Raw genomic sequence first — 6,000 nt, 5'->3', positions numbered from 1 at the left:
GTTTAGTGGAACTGAAATTTGGAAAGGGATCTTAAGAAATTTTTTTAAAAAAGAGTTTAGGGAGCATAGTTTTCTTTTCCCTGTTCAGATTTCCTAATAAAGTCTAATGAGCAATTGACTAACAGCCACTCAACTCAAGTTGCTTTCCCATGCCTCCATCGGTCCTGACTGGCAAACATTACCTCAAAACCCCCATTGTCCTTGAAGGTCATTCCTACCTGCTTTCATTGCCTCTGGGAATGGCCAAAACTCTCCCCACTCCACTACCAAATAAATTCCATCTAAAGAAGAATTAGGACAGCTATATCCCCGCAGTGTTCCCGAATACCTGAGCCCCTAGGCCAGTGATGCAGGGCTGGTCCACCACCGTCCTGGTTGCTGTGCTGTCCTGCTCTTTCCTCCATTCTGTGTCACATGTATCATTGTTCTCACATGCAACATTGTCATAGTCATGAGACAAGGAGAGAAGGCCCTCTCTGAATCAGGACTTCCAACTAAGTTAGCCTGCCTAACTTGGTACCTTCTCTAGAGACAGTCATGGAAACTCCTCCACAGCTTAGTTGGAGAACATGTGAGTGTTCCTCACTGCTGATCATCATCTGTATACTCTCACCCCTATCATCCAAGCCCTTCCATCACCTCTCATCACCCCTCACCCTCACTCCAGGCCAGGCTAGTGGCAGCCTTTGGATCTCTTACTGAAAAGTCTTATCGATGCAGTCTCAGAATATAACAGCTTTCCCAAAGTTCTCACCATTTCTCTAGGAAGAATTCTACCATATACAAAATGAAAAAGAACCTCATTCTTTTGCATATGTATATACCATCTTTGGAAAGGCTATTTGTTGAAAAGACTATTCTTTCTCCTTTCATTTGTCTTGACATTCTTGCCTGAAATCAATTAACCATAAATACGGTATAAGGTGATTTTCCATGGCAAGTACTACACTGTTTTTATTACTGTAGCTGTGTGGTAAGTTTTGAAATCAGGAAGTATGAGTCCTCTAGTTTTGTTCTTTTGTTTTCATTGCTTTGGCTATTCTGGGACACTTGCATTTCCATATGAATTTTAGGGCCCACTTCAGCTTGCCCATTTCTACAAATAAAGAGGCTGAAATCTGATAGGATTCAGCTGACTAAACATCTACTTGGGGAGTATGGACATCTTCACAATATTAAGTCTTCCAATATGTTAATAAAAAGTGTTTTTCCATTTTAAGGTTTTTATTAATTTCTTTCAACAATGTTTTATAGTTTTCAGTGTAAAAGTCTTACACTCTTTTTTTGTTCTTTTTATTCCAAAGTCTTTTAATCTCTTTGATGGTCTTGTAAATGGACTTGTCTTCTTAATTTCTTTTTCATATTGTTAATTGCTTGTATAAAAATACAGTTTCTGGAAGGGCAAGCTGGGACAAAGTGAGAGAGTGGCATGGACATATATACACTACCAAACATAAAATAGATAGCTAGTGGGAAGTAGCCACATAGCACAGGGAGATCAGCTTGGTGCTTTGTGACCACGTAGAGGGGTGGGATAGGGAGGGTGGGAGGGAGGGAGATGCAAGAAATATGGGGACATATGTATATGTATAACTGATTCACTTTGTTATAAAGCAGAAACTGACACACCATTGTAAAGCAATTATACTCCAATAAAGATGTTAAAAAAATACAATTGCTTTCAGAATATTGATCGAATGTCCTGCAATCTTTTTGAACTCATTAGCTCTTATAGCTATTTTTTTCTTGTGGATTTCTAAGGATTTTCTACCTACAAAATCATGTCATTTGTGAATAGATGGTTTTCCTTTTCTTGTTCCAATCTGAAACACTTTTATTTCTTTTACTTGACTATTTGCCTTGGTTAGAATCTCCAGTACAATGCTGAATGGAACTGGAGAGAGTGGACATCCTTGTCTTGTTCCTGATCACAGGAGAAAAGCATTCAGTCTTTCATCATTAAACATGACATTAGCTATGGCTTTTTCTTAGATAACCTTTATCAGGTTGACTAGTTCCCTTCCGAGTCCTACTTTGTTGAGTATTTTAATCATGAAAGCATGTCGCATTTTGTCAAATGCTTTTTCTGAATCTATTGAGGTGATTATGTGTTTTGTCCTTTATTTTACTAATATGATATATTACTTTTATTAATTTTCAGATGTTAAACCAAACTTCCATTCCTTGATTATGGCCTAATTATATTGCTGGATTCAAGTTTGCTAGTATTTTGCTGAGGATTTTTGCATATATATTCATACTGAACATTGTCTGTAGTTTTCTTGCAATGTCTTTGTTTGGTTTTGGTATAGGGTAATATCGGCATCATACAATAAATTGAAAAGTCTTCCATCCTCTTCTATTTTTTGGAATAATTTGTGAAGAATTATCATTAAATCTTTAAATGTTTGGTGGAATTTATCAGTGAAGCCATTTAAGCCTGGGCTTTTCATTGTGGGAAGTTTTAAAATGACTAATTCAATCTCTTTATTTGTTTAGGGTTATTCAGGTTTTCTATTTCTTCTTGAGTCAGTTTTGGTAGTTTACATCTCTCTAGGAATTTGTCCACCATATAGGTTGTCTAGTTTATTGGCATACAGTTGTTTATTGTATTTCCTTATAATTCTTTTGTTATTGTAAGATCAATAGTGATGTCTCCTCTTCCATTCCTGATTTTAATAATTGGAGTCCTCACTCTTTTTTTCTTGGTCTAGTTAAAAGTCTGTGTAAATTTCATTGATCTTGTCAAATGTGTTTCTAATTTATCATGAGTGTAAATATTTTAAGCGAATAGTTAAGAGCGAAGAGGGGAGGGCAACATCTCTGTGAGAATATCCCATAAAGTCCCATTCTGATATCTAATTAGGGAAAGTAACTAACAAGGGAAACTAACAAGAGAGTCATATTTTAATATTCTAGTCTGAGTAGCTAGAATCACAGCACAAATACAGGAAGAGATGAATCATAGTTCAGATGATGTGATTTGAAAAATTATATATTGTTCAGGGGACTGCAGTGGGATTGACTGAAAACCTCTCTTTTCATATTAAGTAATAAACTCACAGATATATACAGGGAACAGTGATCTCTCTTCTTTGAAACTGCATTTTATTTCATGGTAGCTACAAGCGTGGTGGAAAGCATATTGGAATAATAGGACACTGAGGTGTTCTCTTTGGGTCTGAGAAATTGGACAAGGTTAGCGTGCAGCTGAAGGAATGGTGGCTGGCTCTCCAGGGGCTTGGTCCAAGGCACAGTGATCATGTGCGGCTGAGAACCAGGTGTTAGTATTGGTGGACAGGTGACTTGCTCTGTTTTCCTTAAGGAAAGAAATGGCTGTTGTATGTATGTGGGGAGAAACATGGGTGTGGATGTGGAGGACTTGAGCAGCCAGAGGAGAGAAGGGGATGGGAGATGAAGGACAGAGAGAGATACACTGAGCTGATATGACAACTGCCATATGGCGTAAAACTTTGGATAAACTGAGAGTCTTAGGTTATGTTATGGTGTGTTGTAACATATGATAGCTCTGCTCCAAATTCTCAAGAAATCTGCAGTAAAATTATATTGGATATCAATGCCTTTACTGTGTGTGTGTGTGTGTGTGTGTGTGTTTGATGTGACTAGTTTCAGAATGGCTGTTTGGCAGGAGCAAGGTTATGAAAGGTATTTGATGGCTTTCACAGAGCTCTAGGCCTCTGTGGAGGTCCTCAGGGGACACGGAGAAAGGGTGGCAAGAGCACTACCTGCTTCCTCTATAATTAGTCCAGGTCCCTTGATAATTTTTTGATATATTGCAACTCTTTTTAAAATTTTCCTTTGAAGAGAAAATTTCACTCTTAAGAGCTTTTCACTGAAAAACAAGGAACTAGATGATCTCCAAAGTCATTGCTGTAGAGTTACAGAATAAATGTGAATACACTGAAGAATGAGATCAGAAGACACATCTGAGCTTTTAATTTTCCAGCAGTTTTGTTATTAGCAATAGTAAAGGAGAAACAGATGGGGGCAGTGAACACTCAAGAGTGACAATTTAAATTCTTAAAAAGGCAAAGTTTATTTCTTCAACTTATTTATCCTGTCCCTCTACTTTGGACTCTCTTCTTTGTCTAATTGAAGATTTGGCACTACTTCCTTTACGTTTCCTCTTGTTATTTGACATGAAATGCAGGAGGTACAGCAGTATCAGTAACTGATAAACTGATCCAAGAAGGCAAAAGTCGGCTGTCCTCTCTTCTTTTGATTATAGTGTTTAGTACATTCTGTCCTAGGCTGTGTGCAAAGAGAGAGAACAGACAGTAATAACAGCCTTGTATAACAGACGCTTCCCATAACTAACTCTTTAGATTAACCAATGGTCTCTGTCTGCTCCGTAAACATAAACTTGGGGCACACTGACCATCCCAGGTGCTCTGACCAGTAGAGCTGTTTATTTACCGAAGATAAATTGCATTTGCCACATTGTTTTGCCAGATGTACTTATAGTAATTATACACATTAGTTACACACTACATGAACTGATGAACTATTAATACAATATACAAATTGTTATTTCTATGAAGACACGTTTGAATTGTCAACCACAAATTGGCACTTGCCATCTACCTCTACAAGGATTAAATCAAGAGCCGCTGTAGCTGCTGACTTTCAACATCCCCTGAAAGGAGTTCAGGGTGGAAAATAGGAATGAAGCACTCTGTGCTCTGGGAAAAATTAGCAGAACAGGTCTTTAGATAGTTAGATATTTCCAGGAGAAGATTGTATGAGCCCAATTCTTGCATCTCTTAGTATCTAGAAAAGCACTAGAATTCTTCATGGTGACATCTGCTCCTTGTGACTAGCAGTAACTTTCTTCAAAAAATATGTACTTGATTGCATGCACTCCCCCTTCACCAAAATCACATATATACTGACCTTCCCCCCTACCTATTTGGAGCAGTTTCTCAGAGCTATCTGAAATGCTGTCTCCCGGCCTATAGTTGTCATTTTGCCCCAAATAAAACTTAACTCACAACTCTCATGTTGTGCATTTTTTTTCAGTCAACAGAGTTATTGAAAAAAAAGTTGATTCATTGAAATATTTCAATCAAATTAGGTGTAGGACAAATGTTAATGATTGTAAGGAAAAAATTATAAACATCTAAACACATTCTTTACTCAGTTTCACAAGTATAATTAGCTTATTAGTCCATTTAAAAGAAATATAAACTGGAAATTATTGGATGAAGCCTTGGGAGTGTACATGAGAAACAACACCAAACTCCAATAAAATAATCTATATCACCCCCCCCAAGAAAAACCTTTAGTCTTATATCGAGATATTGTTAACTGAATTCACATTAATTTTTTTATTAAACAAAAGAAAAATTTAGGTTATGAGTTTTAAATGATTTTACTCTTTATTCTATTATTTTTGAAATCAAGTAGGACACTGGAGGCCCTCTTGGGTACAAATCCTTTCCTTGTCTTGTTTCCTTTTTGTAGGAAATAGGCTTCATACAACCTCTGAGCCTTCCCTGAGTTTCAAAGGGCAGATTCAAACAGTTTCTAACTAGGGAACTGAGGGGATGCAGAAACAAAGAAGGAGCAGTCAAAAAAACACCAAAACTAAAACCAAACCAAACAACAACAACAAAAACCCCCAAACAAACGGAATAAAAAAGCAGAGTCTGGATTTCCTCCTCAAGGAATATACATAACAATATATCTTTGAGTTCTTCTACAAGAAATAAGGCCCCCAACCAAGTAGAGGATAGTACTTAAATACTGAGACCCCAGACTGGTTGAAACCAGAAGGCTGATGATTGAGATTCATGGAACACCACCCTGAAAACCATTGGAGAGTTTGGATTTTTTGAACACAAGCTGTCCATTCTCCTTGCTTGACTCTGCAATAAACCTTTCTCTGCTCCAAACTCTTAGTTTTGGTTTGTTTGGCCTCACAGTGTGTCAGGCACACAAACTTGCCTTTGACAACAGATGCAACCCTTGAGCATTGTC

Source organism: Tursiops truncatus, chromosome 3 (genome assembly GCF_011762595.2).
Source record: "Tursiops truncatus isolate mTurTru1 chromosome 3, mTurTru1.mat.Y, whole genome shotgun sequence".
Taxonomy (NCBI): domain Eukaryota; kingdom Metazoa; phylum Chordata; class Mammalia; order Artiodactyla; family Delphinidae; genus Tursiops; species Tursiops truncatus.
The sequence above is the reverse complement of the archived record's forward strand: the minus strand, read 5'-3'. Positions refer to the sequence as shown.